At 40.5% G+C, this 22,832-nt stretch overlaps 1 protein-coding gene across 1 annotated transcript in view; it reads left to right on the top strand.

Annotated features, from left to right (window-relative positions):
* The first annotated feature begins 15,415 nt into the window (after nucleotides 1–15,415).
* LOC122802423 (phosphatidylinositol 3,4,5-trisphosphate 3-phosphatase TPTE2-like) overlaps nucleotides 15,416–22,832 on the top strand; it is a 1,666,738-nt gene continuing 1,659,321 nt past the window's right edge. Inside the window, exon 1 of the mRNA XM_044072043.1 lies at nucleotides 15,416–16,286. The gene's annotated coding sequence lies outside the window, so the exon portion shown is untranslated. The remainder of the gene's footprint in view (nucleotides 16,287–22,832) is intronic.

The raw sequence follows: 22,832 nt of genomic DNA, 5'->3' as shown, positions 1-22,832 counted from the left end.
AGAAACGTATGTAGCATGTTAAAGAAGTTTTAGGTTATCTGGGTGGCAATATATGAGCAAGTATTCCAAAACCTTAAATAGGCATTTAGTGACCAGCCATGATTATGGATACAAATTTATTACATAAGGAGATGGTTCGAACACAGGCTAGGATGTGTATTTAGTCAGATTCCTCTAAAGGGAGAAGAATATCTACAAGTAAACCTTTATCTTAGACTTCAGCAAAGATAATCACTTGTAGCCATAGAAAAGGAGTGTTTGTGAATATTGTGGGCTCTGCAGAAGCTCCAGGCCTACTTGTAGAGGAGGAAATATACATTAGTAGTAAACCATGATCCCTTAAGATAGTGTCACAGAGCTAGTTAGTAAAACAGCAAACTTCTTTGATGGGGTTTGAGACATGGTCATCCATCATACAAGTGGTGTCAATAATGCAAATGTGTATAGCCTTCGTAGGCAAGGGACTGAGTATTGTCACTTCAGAAAAATGTTAATTTTTACCTAAAACTTCAATTCTTGAGGCTTTCTCTATAAAGCATGTTTGAGTCCAGGCCAACACAGAAGGACTCTGATTGACCAGGTTCGCTGATGACTGCAAGCTAAGACTCGTTATCAACTCCTCAAGTGATGCAGACAGCCTACAATAGGGCCTATCTGAGACCAATAACTGGTGTTGGAACCATGGCCTGAAGCTTAATGCCAAAAAATGCATTATCATCCCTTTTGGTAAAAACTCAGCCCCCACAAATTACCACATTGATGGGAGCCCACTGAACACTGAAGAGATCTGGGCACCCAGGTCGACAGCCACCTCACCTTCCATTACCACATTGCCACTCTGGTCAGAAAGTCTTTCTACATGGCACATCTTATAACCAAAGGTTTTGCATCCAGGAAGAAAGAGGTCATCATCCCTCTCTACTCATCCCTCACTAGACCAATCATCGAATACAAAGCCCCGTTTGGCATGTACCTGACCGGACACCTACAATAGCTGGACAGGCCACAAAAGTACTTCGCAAAAAAAAGATCCTAGGCCTTAAACACATGTCCTACATGGACAGACTCAAGAAACTTCAGCTGTTCTCAGTCTCTTTTTGTCTACTTAGAGGTGATCTCTGCTTGACTTACAAAGCCATGTCCAACCCAGCCCTACTTGAAATGCTACACCTAAAGAAATCCCAATCCTCCATGCCACATGCTCCAGAGATCATAACCTCATTACCACAATTAACAGAACATGCTGGAGGGACATGTTCATTTCCCAAAGACATACTCTGGAATAAGCTTCCCATTCATGTCACCTCGCTGGCCCTCTTCAAGAGAAATCTTGACGAGTGGATGGGTAACAGAAAGTTCACCCCAGGGATCACTCCAGTTGCCCTACTGGATAGGGACACTGTGAACTAACATCAGGTGGCATGGGGCCTGGAAAATTTTTGGGGGGGTAGACTTGTAAAGGCTCCAGGGCTATTAGCGTAGTATGCACCTATGAACCTATGAGTCCTGAAATGTGTAAACTGAGAAAATGTTACTGGTCTTCTAAATTAAAATGCATGGGAAGTGAACAAAGCTCTATCATATTTAATAAGAAGTAAAGATTGTTTAAAAAATAAGAAGTTGCATTGTATTTGCCTTCCCTGTGAATGATACCATGTGAAAGAAAATGTGTAAAATTGTATATTATTGTATTTGCTACTTTGGCAATTTACAGTACAATGTTTAAAAGTGAAAGTAAGCCTTACTTCTTGACTGTGCAGATGTGCATACTCTTCTAAACTCTGTTGCTTGAAGACTCTGGCTAAGGCACATAATGATGATGCTTTATTTTGGCAAATGTTTGTTGAACCCCCACCCCCAAGAATATAATTGTGAAAGCAGGAAAAGCATATTCTAAAATTCAAACTAAAGGCACAGGAAACCCTGTTGGGAGGCTTGTAAATAAAAAGACTAGCTGTTAATTCAAGAAGTTACAGGAGTTATTGCACGCCTGCATTTTTGGAAGTGGCTAACACTGCCATGGCAACATGTGCATATTGATTTTCCTGGACCTTTCTATAGATACTATACTTTTTGTAATAGATGACAATCATTCCAAATGCTCAGAGGTCATAGCTACAAAGTAACCACATCAGACAGAATATTGCAGTTTTACGGCCTATATTTTCCAGAAACTGTCTACCAAAACAGGTTTTTGTTGATGAAGGATCCATGTTTATTTCAGTAAAGTGTATACTTTCTTTGTTCTGCTGCAGGACTTTCCCTAATGACTGCACTACTAGCATCCCATCAGCCAATTTATTCCATGCAGACAGGAAATGGGCATTCCCAGGTTAGGTGAGAGCCCTATGTCCCATTCATTCTTGGTCAGAAAATTTTATTAGCCCATCCATTCCCCAATGGGAATATTTAGGTAGTAGGGAGTGGGCCAGATTGCTGTTCCTATGGGGTGGCCTACTCTGTCCCCAGATGTAGGATCCCCCTTTCAGCAAGACTTGGAAATCTCTAATGGCTATATTCTAACAGATGTGATTGCACGGTGGCAGTACAGGCTCCCTTAACCGTAACACAGTACTCCTGCTAGGTAACACCCAGGTGGAAGGCCCAAGCCAACCCCAAGGATGGGTGAACCTGCAGAAACTTCTCTCTTCTATCCTTCCTTGCCATCTGCTAGAGGCACCTTAACTGCTAACTGAACTTGTGTCCCCTGCAGCATAGTCAGGACTTTATGCCGCCATGCCATGGAGCTGACAGGAGTTTAGATTTTTTAAGAATAAAAAGCATTGAATACATCAAGAGTGTTCTTCACTATCGGGTTACCAACAGCCTTTTCAGAAGGCTTGTACAGATTTTTAAGAACTCCATTAAGACTATGGACAAGTTGGATATTCTTCGGCATCAGAAGGTGGACGGTTTCATTTTTTGTCTACTACAATTCATTTAATGCATTGACAACTAAAACACTTGCAATGTTATTTTTCCTTCTTAAGCCTCTGAATGTGTTGTTCAAAGATAGATACATAATAAACAATCTAATCAATTACAGAAAACATAGCAAGAAATTTTGATGTGAAATGGTTAATTTCCCAAACATGCCTAGAAAGAGGCAAAATGGCTGCCTGGACAGATGGCCACCATACCTGGAACTTTAATGCAAAAATACACCACATATAGAAGTAGTGTTATGTTGTGCAGATGCTGTGTGTAAAGAAGAGAAGTACATTCATAAGACCAAGCTATAGCAGTAGTAATGCATCTCTCCATTCAGCCTCACCCACCACCAAATACCATGTCGTTGAAGAATTGTCAAGATACATTACAGTGATTACTGTTTTGGTTGACTTACCTATAGATATTCCAACCGTTTGGAACTGCTACCTAATAAACTAAATGTTTCCACTTAAAAGACATAATTTTTAAGAAGTAAAACTATGGAGGGACCGCCATGTATTTTTATACAAGTTAAAATACAGTAGGAAGAGAAAAATGAAAAAGAAGGTAATATGTGGCATTAGAAGCAGGATGAAGTGCAACATATTAAGGTCAAGGGACTATGCTCCTCTAATATGTAATAATGCACTAGTCTAAATAAATATTATATGTGTTTTAAATCAAATCACATTTTGCAAAAGGAAAGTGATATATACAGTCACTATAATCCATGCTGAGTTTGTATGTTTTTTATTATTTACTTATACATTGTATAATAATAAAAAAGAAATGATTTGAAATGTGACAAGCAACTGCTTATATGATTTACTTTATTTAGGTCGCTTGGATTTAGGCCTATTCCACACAGTAGCCATTTCCTTTCCCTACTTGCTACAAACTTCTGAAATCTGCATTTCATGTGAACGACCATTAAGTATATAGCATACCACTTCATCAGTTATACACCTTGAAAAGGGATTCTGAACTCTTCTCCCCCAGTATAGTAAGCCATTCCTTTGTACCTGTTGCCCTTGTCTTGATGACTTACCTCTGAACTTACTCCTCCATGTCTGTCAGAAATGCTGGCAGCTTTTGGCTGTTAGCCTTGAACTGCAGACACTCTAGAGTGGCAATTAATAACACCTTTTACGTCCAGCAATGGTAAGGGAGGCTGCCAACCTCTCATACTCTTCCTCACAGCCACTATTATAAAAAGAAAAGCCTTATAAAGTACTGCTTTCTAGCCTTCCTGTCTTTCTGCAGTATCCCACCTCCCTACCTACATCTTTTTCTGTTTTTCTCAACATACCCCCCACATACCATGTTTTACCCTCTTGCCAAATGGCAGAGGACCATAAATGCCTCTGTCCTAGAAACATTGATAAGATCACATACTGCATGTGACCTTGCTGTACAGTAAGTGACCTTATGAATGAAGTATTAGTATCAGCACTGGAGGTTGCTCAATATGTACCAACAATGGTGCTAATAAGGAACATAGGATTAATGGACATTAGTTTATACTAAAGGCACACCAGACTTATAACTCTGGAGTGATTTATGTTTTGCAACATCCTTGTGGCAAATATATTGGGCTAACCAGCAGAAGAGAGAAGGTGAAGATTCAGGAGCATATTCAGGATAGCAAACATGGTACAAGTACCAGGTCAGTTATATTACATTTCTGACAATGCCCACTCTCAAAATATTAATTTATTTAAGTCTTTTTGTTTATTTTTTGCAACTCTTTTCTTTCTTAGTATCCCTTATCACTAATCTTGAGGAATAAAGAAGCATGGTACATGTTTTATAGGTTCATAGGCAAATACCAGGCTAGCTGCCCTTGCAGACCATTTTAAGAGTAGCTAAGTTCCTCTTTTTTTTGTGCTCGAATTAACACATCCCATTTGGTTAGAGATTGGCCTTATCCATCCCATGGTCGATAATTATATATTACCCCCCAATGAGAATAACTGTGATCATCATCATCAACCCCTTTTTTCCATTTTTTCTATAGGGGGTCAGGATATCGTGTTAACTGTCACCAACTCTCTCAATTCAGTGCCACACTCCTGTCTTCTTCAACACTCATGCCTGACTGTCGAAGATCTTCTTTCACAAAATCCATCCACCTCTTTGCTGGATGTCCTCGCTTCCTCTTACCTTCTTCCTGTCTGTCCCAAATCTTCCTCACCAGATTGTCTTCTGCTTTTCTGTACATGTCCAAACCACCGTAATCTGTTCTCTTTGATCTTTTCTACAATTGGAGCTACTTTGGCTTCTTCATCTGTCCCACAGTGTGCATCCTACCACCCTTCTCAGACACTTCATTTCCATCACCTCTAGCTTCTTCAACTGTTCTGCCTTTACTGCCCAGGTTTCTGTACCACACAGTAGTACTGGCTGCACCACTGTCTTGTACACCTTACGTTTTAGCTACTTTAGCATTTTTCTGTCATAGACTACACCTGACACTCTATGCTAGTTGGCTGCAGCCCCCCTGACTATAGCTTTGATCCCTTCATTCAGACTTCTCCTCAAGCACCCCTCCCAGATACCTGAAGCTGTTTACCTGTTTCACTATCTTTCCTTCTATCTCTATTCTCAGCTTCTTCTGATTTCCCCAGTTTGCTGTCATTACCACCGTCTTATCTATGCTTAGTTTCATCCCATGTGCCTTCAGTTTTGCATTCCATTATCCTATCCTTTGCCGAAGTTCTAGCTCAGTGTCTACCTGTAATGCCACATCATCTGCATACAGCTAGTTTGTTGATCTGTCCCCTCCTACCTGTTTGCTAATGTAGTCCATCACCAGTATGAATGGCAGTAGGCTCAGAGCTAAACCCTGGTGTACACCCACTCCCACTAGGAAACCCCTCTGTGAGGCCAAACACTGTTCATACTTGAGTCATTGGACATAGCCTGCACTCATTCTACCAATGTTTCTGAGTCTTCAAACCACTGCAGTACTACCCAGATCAGCTTTCTTTGGAGCTTGTCATATGCTTTCACCAAGTCTAGATGCCCAGTTGGATTTTCTCCTCATCTCTAGCTTCTTCTCAAGTATCTGCCTCACTGCAAACATTGGGTCAATTGTGCTGCATCCTGATTGGAGTCCAAATTGCTCATCTCCCATCTTACATTCTACTAGTCTGCATATCTGTTTATCAATCACCCTCTCCAGAACTTTCATACAATGTGATTGGAGTTTGATGCCTCTGTTGTGGATGTCCCTTTTGTTCTTATACACTGGCACAAGTATGCTTATTCTCCAGTCATCTGGGATATACCTTTCTCTCCACACTGCTATGAGTACCCTCAGGAAGTACTTCTCCCCTGTCTCGCGCAGCATCTTTATCATATCTGCTCTGATCTCATCTGACCCTACTACTTTCCCTGACTTCATTCATGAGAATAACTATGATCGTACCATAGATAATTTGAGGAGACTCATGCATGGGGAAAAGCATTCAGGAGCTGCCTTTTCCATTACATAGGGCAGTACTGGGGTAAATTTTGTGTTTTCAATCCATAAATCCCAGTTGCACTTCAGTATGGACAGGGATGATCTTTGTTTTCATGTGAAGTTGCCTTTCCAAAAGCTATGAATAATGAATTAAACTTGACACTGTTACTATAGAGGTATAGTTTTGGAGCATGTTGCTGGTTTAAGATCTATCTGGCAATTAATTTAAGGGTGTGTTTTTCTCTCTGCTTAAGGGTCACTAGGTATTATTGCTGCCAAGAAGCCGGATGGAAGTTATTTTTTTAACATCAACAAATACCATTTTTAGTAGTTTCAAGAGTGTTTGTATTTTAAAACCTATTTGAGGTTGTGCAGGTGTGGTACATACAATTAAATATGTGCTAGTAATTCCAACCACCCATCTCCAAAAATGTATAACACTGTCACTAAAATGGGTTACTTTTCCTTTACAAAACATTAATATAATTTAGTGTTACACGATACCTTTCAACTGCCCAGATTTTTGCAGAATGTCTGGATTTTTGCTTCAAATTTTTGGATGTTCTTCGTCTCCCATTGCTGCAGTCCTGACATATGGGGTATTCTGCTGTCCACCATCGGCCCGAATACCAAAGGGCTAGAACCGGCGTCGGTCATCGGCACCCGAGACTGACAACAGTACGTCAGTACAAATGCGCATGACCGACGCCATAACCTCAGTCTTTCTTGCCGCATGGTCCTAAGCAGAAGCAGAATTTGCAAGTGCCGTTCGGCGTTCTGGAATTGTCGGTTTTCGAGTTTCAGACTGGAGACCAAGTTGGGCTAAGTACCCCGTTGGGGACACTTTTGTTTTTTTTTTTCTTGCCTCAGTATTGACGGATGTCAGAAAAAGTTAATAACTGTATTTCTTGTGGGAAACAGATTCCTCATAGGGATTACCATTCACTCTGCATTCCTTGTTTAGGGCCTGAGCACGACGTTGTTGGGTGTCGCTTTTGTGCTACTTTTAACAAGCGTACTATTAAACGTCGGTTGGACTGTGCTAGGCTGGTGTTTGGTAAACGTTGTAATTATAACATGCCGTCGGATTCTCCGATGACTGGTTCTTCTAAGAAACGCAAAGAAAAGTCTTTGCGGTCCAAACAGGATGAGGCGTCCACTCCGGACGCCGGTTCTGTAGTACCACTGGCTTCTTCAGCGGCTCCTTCTGAAAGTTTACCTGAGTCTCAAGGGGAGCCTTTGTTACTGCAGGAAGTGGCTTCTCTTGTGTTAGGCCAGGCTGAGGGTGCTTCTCTGATGTCAGTGGTTCCCTCCCCTCATAGGGTAGTTAGGCCTCCTCCTTCTCAAAGCAGAGCCCATTCTAAGTCTAAGTCTGCCCCTGCTGGTGCTAGTCCCCAGGGTCCAGCTCCTAGGAAGCACATGTTAAAGATGGCTGAAGATTTGATTACTTTACTTAGGGGTTCTATGCCCCCCCTGTGAAGAGGCCCAGGGTAGAGACAGAGTTGGAGGGTTTGGTTCAGTCTTCCAATGAGTCAGATTCCTCTGTAGAAGAACTTCAGGATTTCCCTCCTTATTCTGATTCGGAGGCTGAGGACTCTACTCCTCTCGTCCCCTCCAGAAGATTTTTCTTTCTCTGAGACTTTGCATTCCATGAGGGAACATTTCAAATGGGAGGGCCAGGATTATTCTGATTCTCGTAAAAGACTAAGAGAATTCTTGTTTTTGCCTCAGCATAGGCCCTTGGCTATTCCCCCTGTACTGGATGTTGTTCAGGATGTGTTTTCTGAGGCTGCCCTTAACCCAGATTCTCTGCCTCCTGCCCCGGTTAAACCAGATAGATACTACAGGGTTCCAGAAGCTCACAAGTACTTATATAAGAGTCCTAGGGCTGATCCAGAAACTATTACTCAGGGCCCCAAAGGGGTTAGGGCGTCTGTGGTTAGGAATCCAGTTCCTTCGGACAAGGATGCTAGGGCCCTGGATAGGTGGGGTAAAAAACTGTATACCTCTTCGACTTTGGCTATGAGAGCTTTAAATTGTCAGTTTCATATGCTCCGGTATCAAAATTAATTGCTGGGCCAATTGAAATGTAAAGTAGATGCTTTAGCTGAAGGTATTGAATGTAAGGAGCTTCAGGATTTAGTGCATGCTTCAGACCAAGTTGGTAAGCATTCTTTGCAGTGTGGTTTTGATGCTTTACAGGCTTCTTCCAGGGTGGCTGCTACTAGTTCAGTTATTCGTAGGCATGCTTGGCTTAAAGATCAGACCTTGTCAGAGCATGTTAAGGCTCGAATTATGGATGCTCCTCTACAATCTGATGTTCTTTTGGCCCTCCAGTAGAATCAGTTTTGAAAAATGGAGGAAAAAGCTTAGTCTATGCAGACAGTTAAGGATTTTTACAGGTTCAGCCCCTAAGTTCAGTAGGAATTGGCCTGCTAAGGGATGGTCTTTCCCTCTTCGGATTATCAATCTAGGGGCAGGTCGAGGCGAGGTAGAGGTAGGGCTTCCTCTCAGGGCCCTGTTACTTCTAGGTCTTTGAGTTCTTCTACCCCTTCTGCTGGGAGGGCAGGGGTCAGTCCTTTCGAAACAGACCCAATGACCCGTGTCTTCAGCTGCGGACTCTGCCTTGCTGGCAGCCCTCTAGTTGGAAAACTGAGACTTTTCAAAAGGAATTGGCATTTGGTTACCCAAGACAAATGGGTGTTGGACATAATAAATCGAGGCTACAAATTTTATTTTCACACATTCCCTCCTTTCAAAGGTATGCGGATGTGCCTCGTCAGCAAAGACTGGAAGCACAGACTCAAATTTCTTCTCTGCTTCAGTTGGAAGCAATACAGGCAGTACCTTCTGCAGAAAGAGGCACAGGGTTTTATTCCCGTCTTTTCTTGGTGCCAAAGAAAGGAAATACTTGGAGACCAATTCTGGACTTGTCCATTCTAAATACCTTTCTGGAAATTCCAAAATTCAAGATGTTAACACTGCAACAGCTGTTACCTATGCTGGGCAAAGATCACTGGATGGTGACTCTGGATCTCAAGGAGGCCTATCTTCACATTCCTATCAGGCCCAGTTGCAGGAAATTCCTGAGATTTCGGAATGGGAATTTGCATTATCAGTTCTCTGCATTGCCCTTTGGCTTGTCTACTGCGCCCAGGGTATTCACAAAAGTCCTGGCTCCAGTGATAGCTTTTCTCAGGCTACAGGGAATTCAAATTTATCCTTATCTGGACGACTGTTTGATTCTGGCTCAAGGCAAGCACGAACTTCTTTGACATCTGCAGTATGTAATGACAGTTTTAAGATGCCTAGGGTATTCTGTGAACGAAATAAAGTCCAGTCTAGTACCCTCACAAGAGATGTGTTTTCTGGGTGTGAAACTGAATACAGCTGCTCAGATGGCATTTCTTACCCCGGACAAACAAAGGAATCTTCACCTATACTTCCAACAGCTATCAGTAATGTCCAGGCTGACTGCAAGGACAGTCCTTCAAGCCTTGGGGTTCATGGCATCTTGCATTCTAGTACTTCCCAATGCCAAACTGCATATGAGGAAGCTACAATGGTATCTCAAAAGCGTTTGGACTCAACACTGCCACAATTTGGACACTGTCATTCGGATTCTACCTTGCATTCAGAGAGAATTTCTGTGGTGGGCTCAGGAATGTCACCTAAACAAGGGGCTCTCTGTGACCCAACCAGAGGCAAGTCAGATATTAACGACAGACGCCTCGGAGTCAGCCTGGGGAGCTCATTTCAAAGGAAAATGGATTCAAGACCTTTGGGCCCCAGGGCTACTTCACTTACATATCAACATGAAAGAGATGCTGGCAGTTCAATTTGCTTTGGAAGGATTCAAAAGCCTACTTCAACCAGGACTGGTGTTGATTCGAACAGACAACATGACTGTCATGTGGTACATCAACAAGCAAGGGGGAACTCATTCTTACCCTCTTTGCAGACAAGCAATGCTGTTATGGGAAACTGCTTTGAATCTGCACATCACTCTTCGAGCACAGTTTCTGCCAGGAGCACAAAATTCTTTAGCAGATGTTCTGAGCAGACAGATTGTGGATCCTCACGAATGGAAATTGGACCCTCAGGTATTTCTTCAGTTGACAATGGCTTGGGGAACTCCGGACATAGATCTGTTCGCTTCTCCTCTGAATTTCCAACTGCCACTGTTTTGCACAAGGCTATTTCATCCAAAAGCCTGGAAAATAGATGCACTATCCTTCAGTTGGAGCAACCTTCACGTGTATGCTTTTCCTCCTTTGCCTCTTCTTCCGAAGGTGCTGTTGAAAGTCAGGAGGGACAAACCTTGCATGATCCTTATAGCACCGGATTGGCCTCGTCAGCATTGGTACCCTCTGTTGAGGAACTTAATTCAGGTACCACCTTGGCCATTACCACAGATTCCTCACTTATTGTCTCAGGAAAACAATCATTTTCTCAATGTCAGGGTGCAATCCCTACGCCTGACAGCCTGGCGCATTCTGTTTTAGAGAAGGAGGACCTTCAGCTCCCTCAACAAGTTTTGGATGTTATTTTGGAAGCCAGGCATCCTAGTACTCGAAAAGTTTATGCTGGTAAATGGAAGAGATTTTTTCTTTGGAGTTCAGCTAAAGGCTTTGATGTCGAATTGCCTAATTTGAGTTGTACATTGCAATATTTGACTATTTTATTGGACAAGGGTTTGTCCTTCTCTTCTGTAAAAGTGCATGCTGCAGCTATTTCTGCTCACTATGATTGTGACTCTCCTTTATTTTCACATCCATTGGTTAAACAGTTTCTTAGGGGGGCAAAGAATATCAGACCCCCACAGAGGGCTCCTACTCCTACCTGGGATCTTAATTTTGTTTTGGAAAAGCTGACTCTGCCTCCTTTTGAACCTGCAGCTACAGCTGAATTGCAGTTGTTGTCCTGGAAGACTGCTTTTTTATTGGCTGTTACTACTGCTAGAAGGGTATCTGATTACAGGCCCTCATGGCAGTGGAACCTTTTCTGATTTTTCACAATGACAGAGTTTCCTTACGTACTAATCCTACTTTTCTGCCTAAAGTGATTTCTAATGTGACATTGAACCAATCTATACATTTGCCTACTTTTTATGCTAACCCCCAAAATGAAGGGGAAAAAGTTTTGCATTCTTTGGATGTACATAGGCAGTTGAGGTATTATTTGAGCAGAACCAGAGAGTTCAGAAGATCTCAACAATTATTTGTTTCTTTTGCTTTGACTTCACGAGGGAAAGCTGTCTCGAAACAAACTATTTCCAAGTGGATTGTCCATTGTATTGCTTTTTGTTACTCTCATCATGGAGAGGATGTTCCGGCTGGGATCAGGCCTCATTCTACTAGGGCTACGGCCACTTCTACTGCTTTTTTGAGAGGGGTAGCTACTAAAGACATTCTAGAAGCAGCTACTTGGAGTTCTGTACATACCTTTACAGAGCATTATCATTTACCTCTTTATTCTAGGTCTAGGGCTGGGTTTGCCACTGCAATCTTACAGGGCATGTCTGCAGCTCCTACTGCTATTTAGTTGACCGGCCTCCCTTTTTTCCGTTGCTCTGGGATTCTACCCATATGTCAGGACTGCAGCAATGGGAGACGAAGAACATAGTGCAGTTTTGTACCTACCATAAATGTAGATGTTCGAGGATCTCCATTGCTGCAGTCCAATTTTCCCTCCCTCCTTCCCGCTTTTTCTTTTTAGGTTGGGGTTTGGGTGGTGTTTTTTGCATTCTGACGTCTGAGGCAAGAAAGACTGAGGTTATGGTGTCGGTCATGCGCATTTGTACTGACACGTACTGTCGTCAGTCTCGGGTGCCGATGACCGACGCCGGTTCTAGCCCTTTGGTATTCTGGCCGATGGTGGACAGCGGAATACCCCATATGTCAGGACTGCAGCAATGGAGATCCTCGAACATCTACATTTATGGTAGGTACAAAACTGTACTTTTGTTCCTCATAAAATTTGTGGTTTTCTTACAAATCATTGCGTATTGAAGTTACTAAATAATGGCAGACATTTAAGTTTCAGACTTCGTATCCTTCAGAAAATGTATGATAAAGCAAAGTCGGCTATTCTAGCAAGTTTGTCAATTTATATGTGCAATATTTAAAAAGTGCCCTTATTTTTAAACCTTTGTACCCCCATTTAGGCTTCGCCCAGATTTTTTACACTAAGAAAGAGGTTGACAGGTACTCACACCATGGGGCGAGGGCCCAGTTTTTAACAATGAATGGCAGGTCCCTTCAGCCCCGAACAGTGTGGAAACAGGGACTTAAGACTCAAAATAACGGAAGTTCCTTGTGATGAAATAGAGCTGAGAAATGTACACGCCTGCCAATTCCTTGAGCAACATGCACATGATTCATACCGACGTATTATTATCGTGCTTCATAAGGAAGAGCTCTTTTGTAATACAAGACCGTTCCAATATTGCACACCTTAGCTCCTGTAATTCCCAGGAGAGCTTTTTAAAGGAAACTTCATATAAACTCTGTAGACAGTGAAAAAAGACGTAGGGGTTAATAACAGGTTGACTTTTACGAGAGAAATTACTATTTTGCCTCATATGCTAAAATAAATCTTGGGTTTTGTCTACGTGGTTTACCTGGATATCTTTTTTGAATTGGGAGAGGTGGGGTTCCACAGAAGGTTGAGAACTATGTGTTTTGTCCTGAATAGCTCTGCGGTATTTTATGCACATTTTATATACTGAAGCAAAGTAAAGTGTTAGTGTTATCTCCTGTCCCTCTTTATGCAGGACAATCCCAATATGAGCATTGAGCAGATACATCCTACAAAAAAGAAAAATGACAAGTGTCCTGAAATATATATATATATATATATATATATATATATATATATATATATATATATATATATAAACTTATCTTAAGGGTTGAATGCCTTAATAATTTTTGCAATTCTATAAACCAGTCAGTTCTGTAAGAATCGGCTTTTATTTAGAGGAAAACAATTGAAGCTGAGTACGCTGCTTATGGTTTGTCCTGCAAAACCTTGCGTTTTCGTAAAAAGTACCTCGTTATGCTTTGGAAAGGTGGTGGTAATCCTAAAAGTGTAAGAACGGGAGTATCTTAAGTGGTATGGAAGTAATGGGATACTCTACCTGAAAAATATAATGAATTAAAAGCAGTGATTATATCGGGTGTCCTCGTCAATTCATGTTTTAACATCCTCTTCTGTTTATAACCACTGCCTAGTACCTGCGCTTAAAATCTTTAAAAATAGACTCAGGTGAAGTCATCCCTCAACTGCTATATCTCCTTCAGCAATAACATTGGTTTACTGATGAATTGCTCAAAAACAAAAGTTAAAAGTACACACTTTATTAAATAACTGAACTAAGCTTGCCGGCATAGACTTTACTCCTAATCGTGTATGTCTACTATAAAAATTATATTTTGTTCTGGAAATGATGTGTCCTTTCTGATGGTCCTGTATAGTTTGTATTAGCCAGTGAGTGTTACTTTTCTATTGCTCCCAGGTAACGTACAGGGGGAAGCTCATCCTCTCAGCACAAGAAATCTGGCAAAGCCAAAAATAATCGGGGAGGGGGCAAATATAAACTATTGCTCTTATAAAATTAGAATAATAGAATTATAGCATCCATCTTTTGAAGGATACGACGTTTGAAGCTCAAATGTATATCATTATTTAGTGAGTATTTATTTATTATTTATTTTACATTTGTTGACCGGGCTAGTCTAGCTGGATACATATCCTTTTTCAGTAGAGGCCCGAGGAGAAAAGCTCCAATAATGAGAAAAATAACACACTACAATTAGAGAGAGGAACAACATTATAAAGATAAGAAAAACAGTAAGACATCAGTATAAACATGCCAGAAAAAAAAATGCTAAAGCTAGGGAGGTGACAGGACAAGCTATGTTGGTAACATGACATGGGTACAAGTGGAGGAAGTAAAATGCTAGAGGATAGCTTGTGAGTGAGAAGGGTGAAGGGAACTAAGAAACCTATAGGAATTAGTCTGGGTTTAGACATGGGCACAACCAGTGGGACTTTAAATATTCTCTGAGATTATTTTTGAATAGGTTAAGTGATGGCATGAGTCTAAGGTAGTTACAGAAAAACATATTTTATGAGGAGCAGACCAAGAATATGAGTCAAGAACTGGATAATTGAGAGGTATATTAATAACCTGACAGCGCTCTCAACTCGAGCTCGCGTACCGCTGTCTGACTAAAAAGCACTTGTTCCCAGAGCAGTACTTTCCTCTCGGCGTCAGGCGGTGCTGCTGGCGGTATTGGGACCCTGCTTAAGTCTAACATCGAGCGCTGGTGAGTTTCCTATTAACAGTTTCTAGTTTCAACTCATTCAGCTTATCAAGTACTCGGGTTTCAGCTCTCTATTTTCGCGTCTTTCTAACTGCACTGACTAGACCAAGTGTATATTTAGTAGGAATTACACGCTTTTTCGTATAGGTATTATTGTTAAAACACAAAATATTGTAAAGTTTTTGTAGCCTTTAGGATAGTATTTTGAATTTTTATGTAAAGGTTTTACATTCTGTCTGTACAGCAAAGTTGTTGTGAAGCTACTTCGGTAGCTGAGGTCACTCTCAGCTAACATTGTTTAACCTTCCCGTCAACAACTCCATGTACAAATCAGTAAGTTTTACTCTGGGAGTGGGGACCATGATTGCTCAGCATTGTGTGATTACTACTTTAGTTTAGACTAGTGCGGCGCATGTAATTTGTGGCAATTTGCCGATCACCTGACCTGACCCATAAGTTTTCATACTTCCATGGCACAGTTATCCTTACCCTTTTCTACCTATCAATTCGTTCGTGCACCCAATCACCTACCTGTCAATCAGTTTAGTAGGGTGTGTGCCTCCGGTTCCCACATGGAGGCATATTGGTTTCTCTAATTCTCTTACTTAATACTGACACGGTAAGAAACTGAAAAGTATGGGAATGGAAGATAAGGATTTTCCTTTGGTGTGATTATATTCCAACGACGGAACCGGAAAAACGATACATTTGCCAGAAGTTTATATAATTGTTGAGGCAACTGGGTACCGGGCCGTAGCAGTCTCTAGGCTGTATTTTTTTTTACAATGGAAAGCTGTAGGCAGGCATTTTATTTTTTACTATTGAGTGGGGGCAGACTAGTACCGAGATAATTTAAATATTGCGAAAGAGCCCCACCCTCAGTTTGAACTCAGACTGGCCAAACTAACACCCACTTCTTTCGTGCATATTTCCCTGAGTAACACTGTCACTACATAAATACATATTTTGAGGTGTAAAAGGCAGGTAATGTTTTTTAGTCTTAGTTTTTGCTGTATCTGACACTCTCTTATTCTGGAGGATGTCTTGCGCATTTTGCTTTCACGTTGTGCCGAACCATTTGGACTATTTTTGAGCTACTTTAAGAAGCCCTGTGGGCTATTTATTTTTCAATCATCTGGCAACACTGACTATAGTACCATATTATGGTGTCTTAGTAGAGACACACGGAGCAGTCGCGAGGGGGCGTTTGAAAAGAAAACACGTCCGATGCACTATTTGGGAGATGGAAAGGAGTAGTTTTAGTCAAGAAAGCTGGAAAACCGCTACATCAGCGAACATTTTGAGTGAAGAAGAAAACAGACAAAAAAACTCTTCCTTAGCTTCAACCTTTGAACCTCAGTTTCATGTTAGTTTTCTTTAGTCACAAGATCTGGGGTTTGAGCAGTTTGCTGTATTCTTTCAGTCTACAAACTCACTAGGCTGCGTGGAGCTGAGACATGATCTTAGAAAGTCTGAAAGGGGGAGGAAAGACCATCTGGGTTTTCAGATTTTGAGTATAACACCGACATTTTCCGTGCCAGATACACTCTGAAATCCAGGTTTGTGTTTGAAAACTTCGTTTCAAACTTTTTGAGAATAATGTTTTGCAGTGTCGTGCAAACTGCCTCATAAACTATTAACTTTAGCGTCTTTTCGTTTGGTTTGTAGGAATAACCGCTTAAATACGTACGGTGCTTTGAAATGTTTTGTTATACCACCCTTCGCTACTCTAGCCAGTGACTATATCAACATGTGGATTTCATTTTGTGTGTTTTTGTTGTGGTGTTACCCTGCTTTACGTTTAACCAAGACTTAAGATTCTAGACTTAGTGAGCGAGATGTACTTTGTAATTGCCTTGGCATTTAACCCCATTTTTGCAGTTTAAAATTTTAGAAGTTGCTTGTCTGTACATGTGTACAATGTATCACCATGCATTGGTGTTTTTCTTATTTGCCTGAAGGAAAACTGCCCTTTGTAATACTTCCTAAAGTCGGTATTGATGGTAATCTTGAATGTGGTTGCATCAAAACAGTGCTAGCTAGAAAATCAGCGAAATGCCATTTTATAAACTATTTCAGTCATCATTCCTTATAGTGACAATTGGACAGCCTGTCATTTAGTACAAGAGGCTACCCTTTGCCCATTCTGCCTTCAAAAGTGGTGGTTGGAGGTGGAGGAAGTGTTACTTTTTTCTAAGAATAGTAGTTTGCACATTTTAATTGATCTGGTTGATAGGGCTACATTTTTATTTTTTATATTTTGCCTTCATAAACATACAGGCTTCTGTATTGTGAAGCTTGCTCACTAAGAAAAACTCGAGCCGAAAAGGTCATTGACAGCCTGCAAAACTTGTGTAATCCTTGCTGTGTTTTAAGCATGCAATATGCTAAGTTAGTAGTTCTTTCTCTGCAACAGCTTACAGGTTTATGAAATCCTTTCCCATCTCTGTTTATCTGAAGTTTATCAGGAAGTAGTAATATGGCTAGTTTCTGAAGTGCTATTGTAACAGTCTTTGGGATGGGGCCAAGTGGCAGTGCCATGAGGACACAAACTTTCCATAATTTTTCATAGAAACGGCCCTCTGCATTTTCTTGTCCTTAGTCTTAGTACCATACTGCTTTTCAGTTTACTTACTGGAGTTGATATGCTGTATCAAGTTGGTAAGTATAGGTGTTTTGAGTACTCTCAATTGATGTTTGGGAATTATAAGTGGTATGCCATTAGTTGTTAAATGATGCTTTCTCTGTTAATTGATTTTTTATGCCTATTGACAACATGAAATACCCAGTGTGGATCTGTTCAAACTGTAGTTTACTCAGTTGTTGGAAGTCATTGCCTGTATTTCACTTGGACTTCTCCAGATAACTCCGAGGATTATATCTTCAAAGGGTGTAAATTACAGTTGTGCAAAGATAACAAATTTCAGCTTTGGAGAGAGATTGGGGGCATAATTTCAGAATATGGATGAGTTGGCATTGACACTAAATCTGCTACACATGCTAGTAAAGGATCTGTGTGTGGGAGGTGGGGAATAGCACTGTAAGAGCGGGAGAGGCATTTCATTTAGTCTTTATCACCCTGATGGGATTGTTTCAAGGACCATTTTCAGCCGTGACCTAAGAGATGAAAATTTCACACTTGAACAGCTCACCCTCTCTCTCCTGTTGGGGTGTGTGTGTGTGTGTGTGTGTGTATGTATGTATGTATGTGTATATGTATATATATATATATATATATATATATATATATATATATATATATATATATATATATAAATAATTTGGTGTATATATCTAAGTTTGTGGGAATGTCTCTGTATATGGGTCTACTTCATAACATTGAGATCATAACCTTGAAAATTAAAAACGCTGAAAACCCAAAACATTGAAAGTGTGCTTCATAACATTGAAAACTGCATTGCACAAGTAAATAAGATCCCCTCCACCTACACCACCACCTAAGTAACACACACACCTTCTACTATGTTTCTGCAGGGGGACAAGCCTCCCCCTGTAAATTAAATATACCAACTCCAAGAACGCACTACAGTGGGGAAAAAGTTAATTTCCTAACTTCATGGGGAGAGCAGGGGGGCTTGCCCCCCCCCCCTTGCAGGAACATAGTAGAAAATGTGTTTGCTAGTTAAGTGGAGAGGATGTTATTTACATATGCATTGCAGTTTTCAATGTCATGAAGCACACTTTCACTGTTCCGAGTTTCCAGTGTTTTGGGATTTAGATGTTTTCTCTCAACGTTATGAAATTGTGTTATGAAGTAGATCCCTCTATATACATTGTGTGTGTTTAATACATACATAAAAGTTAATTTCGACAGATTGGAAACAGTTTATTGCAAGCAAAGGTAAGTACTTTTTTTTTTTTCTGATGATCAAGGCTTCAGACTCTCGTAGGTGGGCCCACACCAGATTAAAAGGTATGGGGGGCATATAATTAAGTGTAATATTGTAGAGAAATATGAAAAATATAGTGCTTTTAAAAATGTAGTTTTATCTTAAGGTCACTTTTAAGATTTAGTGTAATTGATCCCTGGGAAAAGGCTAGCATTGGATAATACCTGCCAGTCAAATTTCTTCTCAAATAATGCAAGTGTTGCCCCCCCCCCCCCCCAGCAACACAGAGAAATACTTTCCAAAATACCAAGAAAAATGTTCTTGCGTTTTCTCACTGCTTGGAATGTGCAAAAAAAAAACATTATTGTCCTTTTTTTAATTTAACAGCATAAGTGCATTCATAGAGGGGCGCTTTTAATTTCTGTTCTAATGATATCATTAGACATTAAAGATTAAGATGTGTGAGCATAGTTTCATTACTTAAACACTACAATGTGGTAGTGCGGTAATCTGGATTCTTTTAAAAATGGATCCATTTTTGTCTCTCCTTTTGATAATTACATTGCCACAGTAGTTGGGAAATCCTTCTCCGTGACACACCTCATCACAAAAGGTTTCTGATCCAGGAAGAAAGAGGTAATTGTTCCCCTCTACTCATCACTCATTAGACCCATTATAGAGTATAATGCCCCTTTTGGTATGTACCTCAGAAAACATCTACATCAACTGGAAAGGCTGCAGAAATACCTCCCAAAGAGGATTAGTGGCCTCAAACAGATGTCCTATGCAGACAGTCTCAAAAAACTCAAGCTTTACTCCCATCACATATCGCCTACTCAGAGGTGATCTCTGCCTAACATACAAAGCTATGTCAAACCCAGAGCTGTTGGACATGCTCCACGTAAATAAATCTCAATTCCTCCGAGCTACATGCTCTAGGGACCTAAACATTGTCTCCACAATAAACAGGACATGCTATAGGGATAGATTCCTGTCCCAGAGACTTCCTATACTCTGGAACAAACTACCTATGTATATCAAACAAAGCTCCTCGTTAGCACTCTTCAAGAAAAATCGTGATGATTGGATGGGAAATAAGAAATTCACCCTGGGGATCACTTCTGTGGCTCTGCTCGACAGGGACACAGGAAAATAATTTTCATGGGTGGTGAAAGCCAGGGTACCTTTTTGGCTAGGCTTATATAGGCCCTAGGGACAATAGCCTGGTACTTACCTATGAACATTTGGGACTGCTGGGATCCCTTTGCAGATAAAACATTCACAGGCTTTCAGGCTCCCTCTCTTTTACCATAATGCACTATATGCTACTAGCTTGAGATGTTCACATTGATCACTTCTGCAGTCGCCTTAACAAAACAGCCTACCTGCTTCCAAAGCTGTAGGGCATCGTCCATGTTCCCAAACTGTCGAGCAGCATGAGCTGAGCTGACTAAAAGATAGTTTGGGTGTCAAAGAATATGCTTGTGAGGTTTTCAAGGGATCGATTGTTGGCTTGTGCTTTCCTTTGCTGGTTAGATAAGTTCCCTTTGGGTGAAGAAGTCCAATTTCTTAATTTTCTTGTTTATTACTTCCCTTTTCAGGAAAATTATCTAAAAGCTAAGTGTTGTATTTTAATGGACTGTTTCATGACAGTAACATACTTTTAAATGGAGCACTCACTTTTTTTCTGTCAGTTTAAAATTAATGTAAAGTAACAAAACATTTTCTGTGGAGAAATTCTGTTTATTTTTCTTGTGTGGTGTTTTTTTTTGTGGGGCTGGCATAGTATTTCATAGTGCTTTTTACTTTTTTTGTCAAAAAAGTAACTTTTGTGGATTGGTAGTATTTACAGGCAATTGCTTCTTGTCTTTCCCGAGAAAGAGGCATTTTTAGCTTGACTATGGAACAGACTATTGGTACCATGGACGTCCTTCTTCCAGCCACACACAGGAAAAAGTTAAGCAAACAGCCTTTTTCACCATAGTAGGTGGCTTTTGGGTTGACAAAAGTGCTCTTGTTACCACTGGAGGATAGGGTTAGGCCATAAAATAGAAAAAGCTCTCATTGCTAGGATGCGGGTGAAAGCACAAAATACCTTCCTGTCTGCCTGTATGGTGGTCCACCTTGTGTAATGTCCGAGGGGAATCTTTATGTTCATGAGGCACAGAGACAAAAATGAGATGTATTAAAAAAAAAAAAAAAAAAAAATAGTGGTACTTCAAGACCCTAGTGACAGCAATCCATTAATAACTCTTGCTCTTTCCTGAAGCATTACAGCACAATACCATACTTGTCTCAGCAAATTATTGACTCAAAATTGGAACGCAGTCCGTTGGAGAGAACTTTAATGATGACAACCCAATAGCATTTTCTGAAACGTGCAACTCTAACAAAGAAAGAGCAACCAGTATGCAAAAACTGAGGAAACTTTGGTAGGCAGAGAAACATACAACCAAAATGTTTTAATAAAACACACTAAGCAAACAAAAATGCACAGGACAAGCGCTTTCATACCACTCTGGTACTTCATCAGCTCCAACTAAAACGACTATACTACATCAATTTATATGTTGGTGCTTTAGGTCACGTGACCTAAGCACTGGTTTCAGGGCTGGCCTTAGCCGAAATGGCGCCCTAGGCAAAGTAGTGCTCTGGTGCCCCTTAAGCCCCACCCACAACATACTCATGAAACACCCCTATTTGAGACACCCCCACAGGTAGGTCAAACCCCAAGAAAGCCACTCCGGTCATTTCATTGAATTTAAATGCATGGGAAGAAAGTTACCTTGTAATGTAGTTGACCTGCACCTACTTTAGTACGTATTTTCTACTTTAAATACCAGAGACGGATCATGGTCAAATAGGGCCCTAGGCAGGGTAATAGACCACCCCCAAGAGCAGTCCCTTCTGCAGCAACCTTGTACCCCTCTTCAGCCATTCCGGTGTTATATTATTTGGTTATTTCTCACCAGTTAGCATGCATATGGTTCTCTTATTTGCTTCTGCAGTGATTACAGATATTGAAATAAAATGGCACAAACACAGAAAGCCATGTGCTAAACAAACAATATAGTCTAGCAATGAAAACAGACTTAGCATGAGCAGTAAACTTATCTGTCCGTGAAACTCTCATTTATTGAAATGGCTTAAAAACCCACATTCATAGAAAATGCATCTGGCCAGTGGAGAATTAAGTTTACCTTTGTGCTGTTTTCAAAACAGACTCCTTCCACACAGTTTTTTAGGGACATGTATACATGTATTTGTTCTTTGATTCACCTTATATTCCTTGCATAATACAGCACCACTTATTAGAATGTGTGTTAAGTTTGTAGTTTTTAAACATTCTTTTAATAAGCAGTGAAACAATGTATGAACCCAATAACTGCCCATTTCAGAAAATTTCAACCATAAAAGGCCACTCAAGACTTCTGTCCATTACAACCCACCACCATCAGTCAATAAGCACAATCTCTGCAGAAGTAAAATTCATCCGAATAATTCTACATTAAACATATTTGTAACTAATGAAGTGGCTGTTACTGGTAAACAACTTTACATTTCTGTTTCATCTACAAATTCGATGCTTGCTGCTGTTGAATTAATTGCCTATGTTACATGAATGACTGAGAAAACGACAAGTTCATAGTTACTAGGCATCTTATAGAAAGGAGGGCACACAAGGAATGCAGAACCCCTATCCACCCTTAAAATGCAACAAATCAGCAACTAGGGCATTACATACTGTACATCCATACCTCTCAACCTCTTAGCACAAGAAATCTGAACAAAGCCTAAAATAAAGGGGGGGGGGACTCCAAACAGGGGCACATTATAAATATTGCTTACAGACTTTTAAAGCTGCTAGAACAGCATTTGTCTTGGCATGACATTTTTGGAGGGAAATGAAAGCTGAAACTCAAATGTATGACATTTAATTATTTAAATCCTCCATGATTTGCCAGCAAACCACACATTTTATGAGGAACAGACCAAAAATATGAGGCAAAAATATATAAACAGAGATGTGCTGCACCATAAACTCGGCACAGTCGGAAATGAAAGACAAATTTTTAGTAAAGTGTTCACTTCCCTGGCACATTACAGAAAGTAATGATTCATCACTAAGCAGAGATATAAAAAAATAGAATGGTTATCTATCAGTGCAGGTTATCCATATAAACAGGGTATAGCAAAAACAATAAAAAAATGGCAAAATCACATGTTGTATACAGTGGTAAAACAGAACATTCA

Source organism: Protopterus annectens, chromosome 5.part0, assembly GCF_019279795.1.
Source record: "Protopterus annectens isolate FY-2018-M chromosome 5.part0, PAN1.0, whole genome shotgun sequence".
In the NCBI taxonomy this organism is placed as follows: Eukaryota; Metazoa; Chordata; order Ceratodontiformes; family Protopteridae; genus Protopterus; species Protopterus annectens.
This window is presented reverse-complemented; position numbering and strand designations above follow the sequence as displayed.